Consider the following 16,237-nt stretch of genomic DNA (forward strand, 5'->3'; position numbering starts at 1 on the left):
CTGAAATCCATATACACTACATCTACAGCTCTACCATCATCAATGTGTTTAGTCACATCCTCAAACTTGACTTGACTAATCCCTATTGTCACTAAGACTGCAAGTTTTCCCCTCTGTGGTACTGTCTGTCTTTTCCCTTGCCTCTGTACTCTAAAAGGGCAGCACGATAGCATAGTGGTTAGCACAGTGCTTTACGGTACAGGTGACCTGGGTTCAATTCCTGCTGCTGCCTGGAAGGTGTTTGTACGTTCTCCCTGTGGCCATGAGGGATTCCACTGGGTACTCCGGTTTCTCCGTAGTCCAAAGACGTCCGGTTGGTAGGTTAAATGATCATTGTAAATTGTCCTATAATTAGGCTAGGGTTAAATTTGGGGATTGTTGGGCAGCGTGGCTCAAAGGGCAGGTAAGGCCTATTCCACACCAATCTCAATAAAATCTTTCCATTTCCTCGGTTAACTGTCCTTTAATCTCTCCAGTTCTTTTGAAACATTTCAACTCTTCCTTCATATTTGTATTTCCTCATGCTAGGCAGCATCCTAGTCAATCTGTATTATACATGCTGTATCAGTTGAAGTACTGTAGACATAACTGAATGGAAGAAAAGATTCAGAGTTGAATGGCATTCTTCTATTTCTCTTTCAATTGCCATAATATTTTCCTTTAGAACAGATGACAAAACTATGCACACACTACCAACAGCTGTCAAGCTAACTGTTGTACAGATTTCACATTTTATACCTAACACTGTAAAATTCTGCATTCAATTGCCTGTGCACTAAAAAGGCGGCTTTTTGAATGTCTTTTAAATATGAGCTCCAAATCTTTCTGCTGTTCCATATTTTTGTGGTTTTCTCCATTCTAAATATCCAACATTAACCTTCATTTCAAGAGGACTTGAATATAAAACCAAGGATGTAGTGCTAAGGCTTTATAAGGCATTTATACATTTGAGTTATTGAGAGTGGCGTTGGGTCCTAAATCTAAGAACTGATTGGATGGGGTCCAAGGGAGGCTTATGAGAATGATTACAGGAATGAAAGGGTCAACAGAGATGAGGAGGAATTCCGTCAGCTAGAAGATGGTGAATCTACACTGACTAACTTACATTTGAACCAAAGCTGCCCAATGGAGTGGTACAATCTTTGATCTATTTTCAATTCCACTTAGTTTTCAATTCAGCTGAAGTCCATGCAGAGTAAAATTGATATAGGATATAAATTTGAACCTGGCTATTATCTCCCACAGAATTACTGTATATTACAATGACCAATTACATTGGTTCCTTAAGGTTGTTACAGCTGGGGATGGTAGTGGCGATAAATTCTCACTACATATTAAATGCTCCTAACTGTGTGCACCTCAAATAGCCTCTGGCAACCAAGTCCAGCTCCCGGGCTTCACATGTGGCTTAGCTACTAAGCCAGGTGGAACTGTTTCTACTGACGGGAGAAGGGGGAAAAGCAGGTTACTGGTGCCTTAAAACCAGTCGCTTCGGGCAGATGGGGCTTACCAGCTGTGGTAGGGGGGCTCACCTAAGAGAAGGAAAACTCTGATTTCAATCATCCATTCAAAAACCCTGCTCAACCATCGGGCTGACTATGCCATACAGCCTGACGATTTCTCAACTCATCAGATAAAGAATGTAGTGATCTTGGGCAAAATAAGGAGTAGAGGGTTCTGCCTCTAACACCTCATGATGCTTGTACCCTATGGTCTTGGTGAACACCTGCTCATCAAATCTGGAATATCCAAAGTGAAGTGCATTCCATACCACCTGCATGGGAATTCTCTTCAGCTATTCCAACACAGCCGTCTACATTACTTCTTACGCAGATGTTAAACTGGCACTCTCTGATCAATAGCTTGGAAACTGTGTATCCTGAGGCTTTGTTCAGTACAGCTGGGGACTTCAACCAGGCCACCTTCAAGCCTGTTACCAAAATATTATCAGCATACCTCCTGTCCCACCAAAAGCCCAAACACCCTCCACCACTGCTGTACAACCATCAAAAGTGCGTACTGCTCCCTCCCCAATATCAGAGCATTGGACTAGGCTCCTCCTTCCTGCTTATAAACAGAAAGTCTGATCTGAGGAAACCTATGAACTGCTGTGTGACTGCCTCGTTGGTAGGCTCATCCATATTCAAGCCAGCCTGAATAATTATGCCACTCCCATCACAGACTTCATCAGTAGGTGTGTGGCAAAGAAATTAATCTGAGTATTCCCCACCCAGAAACCATAGAAAAACCATGATATCCACTTCCTACTAAAACCCAGGACTGAAGGATAGCTTCTATCCTTCTGTCAACAACATCTGAACGGCTGAAGGGTGAACAGATCTTCTCCCAATCTAATTCATCAAGGTCCTTGCACTTCACTTGTCTATCTGCTCTGCCCTTTGTTATTGTATTCTACACTTGTTTTCCTTTTCCACTACCTCGATACACTTAACTATTGACTCCGGCTGGCATGGAAGGTGACGCCAGCGAACAACATGACATCCTTCAGACGGTTCATGAAACCACTTCTTTCACTTCTTTTAAGTCTTCTTTTTCTTTCAAATGTGGTCCTACTACTGTTGGAGCCTGTGATCCATGTGGTGGTGGGCTGGTTGAATGGTCTGGCGCTTTGCAGTCTCCAAGCATATTTGCTGAGGTTTGAGTGAAGCACGCAGCCTCGAGGCCATGAAGCTCATGACAGGCTCCACTTCTCGCTGATCTCACCAATTAAAGCGTCGAGGGAGATTGAAATAATCAAGGCGAGCGGGTATTCAGCGCTGTCTACCAGCCTCTGGCTCATTCTGCCGGAGGAAGGAGTCTCTTTGTTCTCAGAGGAAGGTCCCTGCATCTGAATGGTCTCTTTCTCTCTCCCTTGATGTTGTCGGAGAATGATAGCGGAGTACTGGATCGTGGGCGAGGTTTATGGATTGAGCTCTGTAGTTCACGTTATGGTGAGTGTCTGGTTTCTGGTCACTTCTTTTGTTGCTATTTTGTGTGATTTTGATCTTGGCTGCCTGCAGATAACAAACAACACCATGCTAAATTGAACTGAATTGAGCTGAACTCTTTTGATTACTTCTGTGGGCTGGTGTTTTATTTTTTTTTGTTTCACTATTTTTGCCACTTGCACAATTTTTTTTTGTATGTTGTGGTGGTGGGGTTTGATATTTTTCTTCCAACAGGTTCCATGGTTTTCTTTGTTTTGTGGCTGTCTGTGAGAAGACGCATCTCAGGGTTGTACACTGCATTCATACTTTGATAATAAATGTACTTTGAATCTTCGGAAACAAAAGCTGTCACTGTAACTCAGTATATTCAGGATTATAATCCATTCCGATTCCAATCCCTGAGAGATGAATGGCGGCCATTTGGGGGTCCGGGATATTTTACATCACATGAAAAGTGAGCAGACAAAGAAAGTTTCAGCTTAGTGTCTACTCTAGAAGATGCAGTTCTGATCTTGAAACAAAAGCGAAAATGCTGGGAAGACTTTGTAGGTCAGGTAGCATCAATGGAAATAGAAGCAGAGTTAATGCAGTGTCAAAACTGGAAAAGAAATAAAAAAGGGATATCTTTTAACTGCAGAGAAGATTGTGTGTGGAAAGGACTATATGTATTGAGCAGACTGAGTAAAATAGGTTAACTAGGCGGTTAGGTGGTGATTATTATTATGCCTCTTTTTCCGTGTTACGTGTCGCTCATAGCAGGGCTGTGGGACATGCCCAGCAGATCAAGCTGAACAAACGGAGAGAGAAAATAGAGGGAAAACTCACATTGACGTATCCCAAGCCTGGAGTGTTATCGAGGCCCATAACATTGTGACAGGAGAACAGCAATAACGATGTCAAGCCTTGCGCAGCAGGATATTGTGGCCACAGTATGATGAAGACAGGATATGCAACATTGCCTCAGACTATTGTTTCAGACATGTGGTTTTGCAGAAGACTAATGGGGAAAAGCTCTCTCAGGCTATTTGCCACGAAGAATTGAAGCTGGTTTATTTGGAACACAGGAGGAAGGGTTTAACAAAACTGTTACCAACTTGCCAGCAAGTAACCGGGAAAAAATGTGTCAGAAATACACAGATCACATCAGCCTTTAACTCTGGCTGAACTAATACAGATTAATTTGGAACCAGCGTCATGCTCTGTATGATCTAGACTCAAATGGCCTTTTTCCCTCACACTTTCTTTTAATTTTAGTCACATTATGATTATCTCCATATGACACATAATCCTTTTCTCAAACACATTCTCCCCTCATTATCTCAGTGCTCCCATCACTCTTCAGCCAATGCCCTTCAATAACTTGATTAAAGTCAATCAACCCTCACCAATAATCATTGCCACAATGCATGTAAAGTCAGAACTCCCCTACAACGCAGGCACAATGAATCCCACTGGTAACCATTATCATAGCTCAGGTACAATCAGGGAGTCAATCCCCCTACAGTAACTTGAGAATCATCAGATAATCCCTTCCAGTAATCATTACTATCACTCAGATGTGGTCAGAGGTTAATCCTTTCCAATAACCACATAGTTAATTCCATTCATTATTTATTATTGTAAGCAGTAAATCTGGAAAAGTAGGTATCCTCTCCAGGGCTGCATCCAAGAATTTGCGCTGATTGTACCTTTTCCACCTGCCCTTCACTCCCACCAAAAGCGTCAGATGTCTGGGGCTGAACATTGATGATGGAGTGCAGACTCAAAAACATTAAGTATCCACAGGAACACCTGCATCACAAAGGCATGGTGTTAGGCTTAGAAAGGGTAATGAACGAGATTTTGATCACCTCTTATGAAACTAGGTTTGACATTTAGCACTAAGTTAGATTCAGTTCGGTCAGATCTGCATACACATTAGATGGTTCTTGCAAGTGCAGTTCCAAATATTAGCTAAGCTGATAGGACCAACCCTTATTGTGAGCTTGGGGAAGAAAGAAATAAAGAAGAGAAGAGAGAAACAAAAATGTAAGAGTGAATGATTGCTATATCTCGTGGTCATTTTAAAACTGGGGCACGGTATGGTAACTGAAAAAAACACAGGAAGAGGCGTGTCCTGTCGGGCTATCAGCATTACATGACAGTATTTACATTCTACAGTCCTTTAGGTCTGTGATGAAACTGCACAAGAACTTCAAATGCTATTATATACTTCTAAAATTTATTTGAATTAATGTATTTCAAATGATTAAAAATTAAGAAAACATTGATAAATTAGAAAAACAAATACAGGCTCTCCCAAGTGATGAAAACCTGACCGAAGCACAGCTTGTACATATGACTGGGCATTTGGCAGACTGGCAGGATGGATTTGCCAGTTAGTGTGAGGCTGCAGGCAACTTTTGTCAGCAAGTCTGGGGATCTGGTACTTGGGAACTCAGTTCATGGCAATGCCTGATTGGCTGAGTTAAATGCCCTGGTTTAACTACACGTTTCTCTTGGTTGACTTTTGTTTTTATTTAAATATGTCAACAGGAGGCTGCAGTTCCAGTGTGCAAACTGTTTGGCTTATGAAAAGCTTTGAAGAACAGAACCCTGTTCTAACCCGGGAAGGATCTGTGTATATAAAACATGGAACGTGGGATTGTGGCTGCTGCTGGATTCTCTCATTCCACTCAACTGAACAGGTAGTTTTTGGGCTTGGATCCACATGCAGGGACAGGCTTGGCAAAGATGACAGATTTTCTTCTGTGAAGGACAGATATATTGATTGACAATCTGGCAGTTTCATTTGGGAGCCATGATGGAATTTGAACTCATGTATCTAAATCAGTGGTTCATTCCTCCGGGAGTCTAATCTTCTAACTTACGAATGTATGACTGTAATCTTTACATTTCACACTAAAACATTAAATAAGGTCTAAATTTAAGAAAATATAAAAATGCTTAACTTACTTCCTTACAAGTATTCTTCCTTGAAATTGATAGACAAGTTACTGAGCTAATCCCAGCCTGGCTTGCTGGAGCAAGGTTAACTCCATAACTAGTCTAACAGTGGAAAACAGAAGAGGAGACCCTGGCAAAGAGTTGTCTGCAAGTTTGGAACTTCAGCATTTGCGCATCCACAAATTATTATCATCTGCTGCCGTTTCTATGGGAAATTATAATAGTTATTTTGGGAAATACAAGAGCTTCCTAATAAAATTTGGGGTAATGAGTGGTTGCAGTCTTTGCTTTCTTCTTTTGCTGATGGCCCATTGATCAGTATTTTCCAAGTTCTATCTATGTGATGAAAATCAAACCTTACTTTGATCTGTCCCCTTTCCTACAGTCATTCCAGAATCAACTGCAATTTGTCTGCATGCAGCCTGTCCGGAACATGCAGTGTCTGTATGTTCACAGGGTTCTGTGGTGCATCCACTGTACACGTGTACATGCAGACTTCATGTATGGAGCTTGTGCATACATACTGTACGAAGCTTGTGTCCACGTATACAACTACTATTCATGTTTTAAGGACTACATGCACCTGGTTTCTTAATCCCTTACAATATACAGAAAAATGCATTGAAAATATCAGAAATTTAAAAAAAATTTAACTTCCTATATCTGTCTTCAAACAATAGTCCTTGATTTTCCGGATGTTCTATGTGCTGCTGGAATAATTGCAGTGTTTTAAACATGGGTACGTGTATCGTTTTGTTGTGGCATGAACAAAGTCCCTATTGAGACACTGATGCTAGCGGATACGGAAGTGTTTTATTCAATAAAAATGAGCAACAGGCACCCTTTGAGACACTCAGAGGCCTGCCTGACCCGATATTACGTGACATTTTATATGCTAAGGATCAAAGGTAACAGCAGGACAATTCTGCAGTTACAACATATCTACAATACCTCCTTTGAATTATATATCATTTTCAAACACCTGCATCTTCACACTAACACAACAGACATCCCAAAAATTGTTAATTAGCATCGTCTGATTTGCAATCAACTCCAGTCTGAAGCTCCAGGGATACTATTGTTCATGGCTGCATTTTAAATTCAGTCTACAATCCACATTCAGATCTGAAGATTGATTGCAGGTGAAATTAATATTTGCTCTACACCGTAACTCCGGAACACACCCTAAGAGTTTCACTCTCCTAGTGAGCAGCCTCACTCTCAAGATTAACAATCTGCATTTTACCCTCTATTTTCTGAAGGCTGCAATCAACATGTGCGGAAGCTCTAAGATATACTCTGATAAGCAAAGTTCTCTACTGGGCTGACACACCTGTAAATTATCCTGGTTTCCTTTACAGTTGATCAGCAATAAGCTTCAAGGAAGCTTGGAAATCTCATTCTTATCAAAATTGCTTGTCCAGCTGTAACAACAGCACCGGTAAGAGTGACAAAGTCTCATCTACACATTAAAGACACCCTCTAAAAGGATTGTGTGGTACCACCATCATGCTAGTTTGTATAGACTTAAAAAAAATTAGCTAACTCAAAACTAGACATCCATGAAGCACAGTGAATCATCAGAAATATATACAAACACAACTCGGATCCTTGTGGCCTGGCATTTCACTCAACTTCAGTAAAGTTAAGCTAGAAAGTTAACAAAGTTCCAATAAGAAATGCAAAAGGGCAGGGAGGGAGCAGAACCAACACGATCAATAATGAGGTGACAACTTTCAACTATTTAAGTTTATAAGTGACTGAAGAATCTCTGCAGATGAACCTACTCATTCTATCCTGTGATTTGCAGTCATACTGTTGTGTATTTAATATTTAAGTAATATTTGAGTAAATTTGTAGATGTATTGGTTCATTAAGTATTCTTGTTCATTTAAAGATTTCATTACAGGTTACATGTGTAGGTATGTAAATGGCAGACATCTGCATGTACTTCCTGATACGTACGTGCCTCGATTAAAGTAACCTCGAAGTTACACTCACATTTCAGGCTCCTGGTTCTCCCTTTGAATTAGTTTAAAATTTTGACATTACAAAACATAACACAAACTTTGTCAAAAGTAAAACTACTCTATAGGCGGGGGGGGGGGGTTTAAATGAAGTTACAATAGTAGAAAGGAAGAGTTCACCTATTGTTCCCATCCAATATCAATTTAAAAAAATAGCTGCCATGAAATGGTATAAAATGCATTTCTGAAATATTGTATCTTCGGGCTTTTGAAGCTCTTGAAGCTTATTTGGAAATGCATCTTGTTTGGAAAGAGCTAATGATGTACTTGGTTGTTCAGGGAAGTAAATGTAACTGACCTCAGTAACAAGGAAGAGCAGATGCCATCTTCATGTTGAAGGGAAAGTTCATATCACACTGATAAAATAATACATAAGTTTAATAACTCTGTCTGGCTAATGCGATCACTTAGCAGGTCACAGAATACTGTCTCAGAAACGTACCTTGCAATACATCTGCATTCTTCTCATTCATTTTTTTCTACTCCATAGAATCATAGGCAAGAAACTAACCCCTTTGGCCCAACTCATTCATATTGACTGAGATGCCATTAAAGCTAATCATATTTTCCTGCACTTGATTCATAGCCCTCTATTCCTTTCTAATCGATTACTTGTCCAAATGCTTTTCAGACACTGTGATTGCACCTGGCGCTACCATCTCCTCTGGCAGCTTGTTCCATATATCCACTGTCATCTACGTGACAAACTTGCCCTTCAAATCTTCTTTAAGTATTTTCACTCTCACCTTAAATATACGTGCTCTAGTTTAAGACGCCTCTAGCTTTGGAAAAAGACTGTGAAAATCCACCCATCTATGCCCCTCATAGCTCTATGTCAACCCTCAGCCTCCTTCGCTCCATTGAGAATAATCCCAGCCTGTCTAATCTCTGCAATTCAGTCAACATACTGGTGAATCTCTCCTGCATTTGTACAATGGCCACCACATGCATTCTGTAATGTGGTGACCAAGATCGCACATAATATTTCAAGTGTATCCTAACTAAAATCTTGTACAGCTGCAATATGATGATTCAGCTTTTATCCTTAATATCTGTGCCCATGAAGGCAAAACAAGCTAAGTGCCTTTTTCAGTACCGTATGCACCTGTGTTGCCATTTCAGGGAGAGATGAACGCACTCCTAGGTCTGTCTGGACATTAACACTCCATTAAAACAGCAGGAGCATCTTGTATTTATTTAACACACTTAACATGGTAATTGTCCATAATAGCGTTTATAAACTGTGATTTCCTGGCATATGAGAAGTTATCAGGATTTATGATGAAAGCTAGGAAAAGCAGCCGGATTTTCCAAAGGATGAAAGGGATTAGAGAGTGCCCCAGCTATGCCTGCCTCTTCATGGGGTATGTGGAACAGTCTATGCTCCCAATCTATACTGGTACTGTTCCCCAACTTTTCCTTCGATACATTGACGACTACATCGGTGCTGCTTCCTGCACCCATGCTGAGCTCGTCAATTTCAACAACTTTGCCTCTAACTTTCACCCAACCCTCAAATTCACTTGGTCCATCTCGGACATTTCTCTCCCCTTCCTCCATCTCTCAGTCTCCATCTCTGGAGATAGACTGTCCACTGACATCTTCTATAAACCCACTGACTCCCATAACTACCTCAACTATATCTCTTCCCACCCTGCCAATTGTAAAAATGCTATTTCCTATTCCCAGTTCCTCCGTCTCCACCGCATCTACTCCCAGGATGAGGCTTTCCATTCCAGGACATCTCAAATGTCCTCTTTCTTTAAGAATCGTGGTTTCCCGTCTACCGTCATCAATGATGCCCTCACCCGCAGCTCCTCCATTTCCCGCACTTCAGCCCTCACCCCATCCTCCCGTCACCACTACAGGGACTGTGTCCCCCTTGTCCTCACCTACCACCCCACCCTACCAGCCTCTGGATCCAGCATATTATCCTCCGCAACTTCCGCCACCTTCAACAGGACTCCACCACTAAGCACATCTTTCCCTCTCTACCCCTCTCTGCTTTTCGCAGGGATCGTTCCCTCCGTGACTGCCTGGTCCACACGTCCCTCCCCACAGATCTCCCACCTGGCACTTATCCCTGCAAGCGTAAGTGCTACACCTGTCCCTACACCTCCCCCCTTACCATCATTCAGGGCCCCAAACAGTCCTTCCAGGTGAGGCAACACTTCACTTGTGAGTCTGTTGGGGCCATCTATTGCATCCGGTGCTCCCGGTGCGGCCTCCTCTACATCGGCGAGACCCGACGCAGATTGGGGGACAGCTTCGTCGAGCACCTCCGCTCCATCCGCCACAACAGACAGGATCTCCCAGTTGCCATCCACTTCAACTCTGCTTCACATTCCCATTCGGATATGTCCATACATGGCCTCTTCTACTGCTATGATGGTTGGAGGAACAACACCTCATATACCGTCTGGGTAGTTTCCAGCCCCCTGGCATGAACATCGAATTCTCCAACTTCCGGTAATTCCCTCCCTCTCCCTTCCCCCATCCCACTTTCACTCTGCCTCCTCTTCCAGCTGCCTATCACCTCTCTCATGACTCTGCCTTCTTCTACTACACATAGTGCTTTCCCCTTACATTCCTTCTTCACCTCTCCTGCCTATCCCCTCCCTGCTTCCCCTCCCCCACCCCTTGACCTTTCCTCTGATTGGTTTTTAACCTGACACCCACCAGCCTTCTCCTTCCCACCCTCCCCCCACCTTCTTTATAGGGCCCCTGACCCCTCCCTCTTCAGTCCTAATGAAGGGTCTCGGCCCGAAACGTTGACTGCTTGTTTCAACGGATGCTGCCTGACCTGCTGAGTTCATCCAGCTTGTTGTATGTGTTGATTTGACAACAGCATCTGCAGTGTACTTTGTGTTTATTAGAGAGGGTAATACATTTGGGGAAGGAATTCTTAAGGTTGTTATAGCTAGGATCAATTTAATGGTCTGTCCATAGATCTAAACAAGCTTTCCCAACCTCTGGTTCAACCACCATATTAGTGAGGAAAAAAAGATAAAGTTCTATTTAAGTAAAAGTATGCTGAAGGAGGTAGAGCACGTGGTTATAATATGCATAACATTTTAAATGCATAAGTATAAGGATAGAAAGCTTTTTTTCCCCCTGCAAGACCTTTGAGCATGTCAAAGATATAAGGCCTGTTTTATTGCCCACAATACCATTGGTTTCATGCACAACAGAATTTTACAATAATGGATTTTTGCAAAGCACATTTGTTGGCCTGCCCCAGGCTGTCATTTTTATGCCTGTTTCCTGGCATTGAAGAATTTCTATGTCTATGATTCTCTGTTTCTTTGACTTTAATAAATTCACTGCATATAGTGTTCTTGATGGCATTAGAGTCTAACCTGGGGCCCATGGATCCCTCAGTTAATGGAAAGAGTCCACAGCATAAAAAAGGTTAAAACCCCTGCATTTGACCTTTAAGAATCTTCACAAACTTGTCTGATTTTACTCCTACTGAAGCTTATTTTTTCACTAAGCACTGCAATAATTTTCCTACAATCAACACTGTCTAGATCAATAACAGCCTTTATCATTGAAATCATCCCATAGCTTATGCTTTGTCGATTTCTTACCAATTTTCTTGTCTCCTACTTGACCAATAGTAAAACATTAAATTTGGCTTGCCATTTCTGCTCATGATTTTCCCTTTTCCCATTTTTGAAACAATATTTACTTCCAAATCATGATTATATCAATGACAGTTTTGAAGCCAATTAAATTAAAGATAGAAAGAGATCCAAACTTTATCCCTGAAGTACCCCTACTCATAGTTGCCTAGTTTGTGTGCAAGTTCTCAATCAGATCTAATTCCTATTTTTACATTAATTTTCTATCCAAAATTTTACTTACCTTCAATTCATGAGCCCTAACCATAGTTACAAAGAACAGAAAAGAAATACTGTGCAAAGACTTCCAGGAAACCCGGACTATATTAAAAATGGCATCTTTCGGTGTATATTGTTTCTTCAAAATGATCCTGCAGTCAGCAAACAAAATATTAGGGAGTGTTTCCAAACTTCACACCAGCTGTACTTAAACAATCAAGCTTCTTAAAAAATCTTTTGCAACACTCATTGACTTTTCCAACCACAAAATTCTTGGCTGGAATTGTGTGTTTTTCATAACAACTGACATTGTCTTGGTATAAGGGGTGATTACTTCAATACTGAATTTCTATTAGATCATGTATATTGAACATGAATCTTGGAAAAGCACTGTATTCATACTTGCAACATAGAAGGAAACACCAGGGCCCATTGAACATCAGTGATGGTCCCAAACCATGCTGATTTGAAGCTGGTAGAAGTCTGAGATGAGCTGGAAATCTAATGCTTTCACATTGGTTTTCCATTGTTGGACTCTCTATTGGATTCAGTGCCTGATTAGGAACATCTTGGGCAGAGTGCATACACTTTGCAGGAATACCAGCAAAGGAACAGAAAACCTGTTAATTAAAATGGGTTCAGCAACCCTGTGGAAAAAGTTAAATAACTTAATTATCTTATTTAGATGCTTTTTAATTAATTGTCAGTATTTTAATGCTTTAAATAAACTTTATCTTTAAAGTATACATACTTAAATAATCACACAATAATTGACTATTTAAGCCAATTATCTAGGTCTTTTGGAATAACTTTTAAAGCATCAGATAATAATTCGAAACGATTCCGATGTCTTTGACAATGATTAGCTCTCAAGGCACTTCAGGAGCAAATCATAAAAAGGTATGCTGGCTGAGGTTTTGTCCCAAATGTGATGATGATAATAATCATCATCACCATTGTCCAGTTTTAGAGTCAGAGTCCCACAAATTATATCATGACCAATTTGTTAATAACTGTCCATAATAACAATCCATAATACATGCTAAACAAACAAGAACAACTTACTTAATATATATGGCCATTCCAAACACACATAACATACAGATAAGTGAAAAACACCAGAAATATGCTGAATTAAAAGAGGAAATTGAAAGACTATAGAACATAAATAGGGTACACATTGCCCCAATAGTAATATCTACAACCGGAAGAAGCTGCAGAAGATGGTGAACCTAGCCCAGCACATCACACAAACCAATCTTCCATCCTTGGCCTCACTTTACACCGCACGCTGTTGGAGCAGTGCTGCCAGGATAATCGAGGACACGACCCATCCAGCCAACACACTTTTTGTCCCACTTCCCTCTGGGAGAAGGTTCAGGAGCTTGAAGATTCATATAGGGTCAATTTCTTGGTGACAATAAAGTAAAGTATCATCCTAAAGTCACAACACAATAGCATTAAACAATTAGGCCTACTCAGCACGTTTATGTAGATCTTCAGAAAGCCACACTACTAAACACCACGAGAATGGACTAAAAGTTCTTAGCAATTGAGAAACGAGTGTGCTTGGCTATGCCCATACCTCAGGTTTTACCAGCTTGAGCTGAGAGTAAATAATAATAATAATAATAACTTATTTGTAATGCACTTTTCACACAGATGATGTAGTTCAAAGTACTTTACAATGGGATAAAGTGAAAACATGAAAATAAAAGACAAAAAGATGTTAATTAAAAGCAAGGTTAAATAAATAGGTTTTGCATTGGTGTTTACAAGTATCATCTGAGTCTGCAGCCCTGGAGATTTAGATATTGAGATCCACAGCATAGTTCAAAAAAACTGACCTGCCAATTATCCTTTGAGGGAGATTGTTTAAATATGGCCATGCCACTTCCCTGCAGGATAAGAAAGCCAAGATTAGTACAGGCAGGTGGAATGTGTGTGGGCCACATTAGTCATGAAGCAACATATAATAATGCTTTATATCATCTAGAAAATCTAAGGATAGAGTTTATTTTTTGCTTTTGTGGTACTAACACTGAATTTCATAGAAGCCAGGTTTGTTACACCATACTAACAGCATCCATGCTGGGTTGAGTGTCGAGCTCGCAACTCGGCCTCATTAAAAAAAAACACTGCGCTGTGAGAAGGACGTGGGGGACTACTCACAGAATCTTTCCTCCAAAGACAACCACTCGATAAAAAAAGTGGACGCCAAGGCTCTGGCAGAGTATGGCACACAAAAAAACGAATATAAAAGCAAGGATGTCATGTTGAGGCTTTATAAGGCACTGGTGAGGCCTCACTAGGGAGTATTGTGAGCAGTTTTGGACTCCTTATCTAAGGATGTACTGACATTGGAGAGGGTTCAGAGGAGGTTCGCAAAAATTATTCTGGGATTGAAAGACTTCTCATATGAAGTGCGTGGTATTCACTGGAAGTTAAAAGAATGAGAGTGAACTCATTGAAACCTATTGAATGTTGCAAGTCTTGAAAGAGTGGATGTGGGGAGGATGGGAGAGTCTAGAATCAGAGGGAATGGACTCAGAATAGATGGACATCCATTTAGAACAGAGATGAGGAGAATTCCTTTACTGGAGAGTGGTGAATCTGTGGAATTCATTGTCACAAGCAGCTGTGGAGGCCAAATCATATATAAGGCAGAGGTTGATAGGTTCTTGATTGGTCAGGATGTAAAGGGATATGGGGAGAAGGCCGAGATTCGGGTTGAGAGGGAAATGGAACAGCCATGATGAACAGGCGGAGCAGACTCGAAGGGCCAAATGGCCTAATTCTACTCCTATATTTCATGGTCTTATTTGCCTAGTTCAGTTTTGTTCAGTATTCATGACTGCTCATGAATATTAAGGACAGATCTAACAAAATTAAGCAAGCCACCATCGTTTATGCTATTCATTTGCCAATCATAAACGGTTTAAAAAGTTACAGTTTTGAAGAATGAGGGGTGCCCTTACTCAAAATTGTTAGATTCCAAGTAACATAACAGAGTAGATGCTAAGATGGTAGCCATAGTTACTAGTAAAGGGGAGAGTCATTTAAATCTGAGATGGGTGGGAATTCCTTCTCGCAGACAATGGCGAATCTCTGTGACTCTCTATCCTATAGCATTGTGGAGGCTGCATCACTGAAACAAGTTAAAGAGGAGATAGATTTTTTTTTTGAAAGATTGGAGAACTATGGAACTGGAATAGAAGATCTGAGGCCTTGGGCAGATCAGTCATGGCCATATGAAATGGCGGGCAGGTGAGAGGGTCCAGATGAGATGACCTTTATTAGCATTAGCACATTACTTAGTGGATTGACGTTATTTGCTAAAGTTACTGAGGCTATAATGGTGGTTATGCAATCCTGCATGTCAGGAGATTTCAACTGTATTTTTAATCTTTACTGCACATCATAATGTTACATTTTTTTCTAAAGACTATGACTAGAGATAGTAAAACTTCTGGCTGTTTTAATTACGTGCTAATCATTGGCTTTGTACATATTATGATTCTGGGTTTAAAAGTATATCTGTGGAAAAGGTCATAAACAGGAAATGAAATAGTTTTATTGGCAGGAAGTCAAGGCCACATTTTGACTGAGAGTAATGCAAGCAGGATTTAATGTTAAATATTGATGTTGCATGATATTAGTCTTACATTCTGACCCTGTAACGAAAAGCTTAAAATGGTGAAAAGCAGATTCAGTAGAATGATTACACTGGTGGAATGTTATGTGAATTGATTTGCAGCACTGTCATGGACCTCCATGGAGAAGGTTTATAGATTTGATAGGGTGTTCAAGATAATTAATTGCCATAGAATAATGACAACATACAAAAATACATCCTATAGTTCCCCAAGAGTGTTGACAATCAAGCCTTATTTTTCACTCTACTCCTACTCTAACCCATTGTATTTAGACCATAAAACCATAAGACCATAAGATATAGGAGCAGAATTAGGCCATTTGACCCATCGAGTGTGCTCCACCTTTTAATCATGGCTGATCCTGTCTTCCCCTCCTCAGCCCCATTCCCCAGCCGTTTTCCTGTAACCTTTGATGCCATGTCCAATCAAGAACCTATGAATCTCACAGATACCTGTGCTAACAAATTCCACAAATTCATCACCCTCTGGATAAGGAAACTTCTTTGCATCTCAATTTTAAATGGACGCCCCTCTATCCTGAGGCTGTGCCCTCTTGTCCGAGACTCCCCTACTATGGGAAGCATACATTCCACATCTACTTTGTCTAGGCCTTTCAACATTCAAAGGAACTCAATAAGCTCCCCCCCCCCATTCTTCTAAATTCCAGCGAGTACAGACCCAGAGCCATCGAACATTCCTCATATGATAACCCTTTCATTCCCAGAATCATCCATGTGAACCTCCTCTGAACCCTCTCCAATGCCAACATATTTTTTCTTAAATGAGAAGCCCAAAACTGTTCACAATACTCAGCTGAG

The 16,237-nt window shown here is 40.8% G+C and overlaps 1 long non-coding RNA gene across 2 annotated transcripts in view; it reads right to left on the reverse strand.

Moving 5' to 3' along the window:
- The window catches only part of LOC140737516 (uncharacterized), a 67,573-nt gene extending 55,645 nt beyond the window's left edge, over nucleotides 1-11,928 (reverse strand). For both annotated transcript variants that reach the window (XR_012101187.1, XR_012101183.1), the window contains exons 1-2: nucleotides 11,789-11,928; nucleotides 4,637-4,739 (exon numbers count right to left, since the gene is read on the reverse strand). This is a non-coding gene — a long non-coding RNA (uncharacterized lncRNA). The remainder of the gene's footprint in view (nucleotides 1-4,636; nucleotides 4,740-11,788) is intronic.
- Between the last annotated feature and the right edge of the window lie 4,309 nt (nucleotides 11,929-16,237).

Source organism: Hemitrygon akajei, chromosome 2 (genome assembly GCF_048418815.1).
Source record: "Hemitrygon akajei chromosome 2, sHemAka1.3, whole genome shotgun sequence".
Taxonomy (NCBI): Eukaryota; Metazoa; Chordata; class Chondrichthyes; order Myliobatiformes; family Dasyatidae; genus Hemitrygon; species Hemitrygon akajei.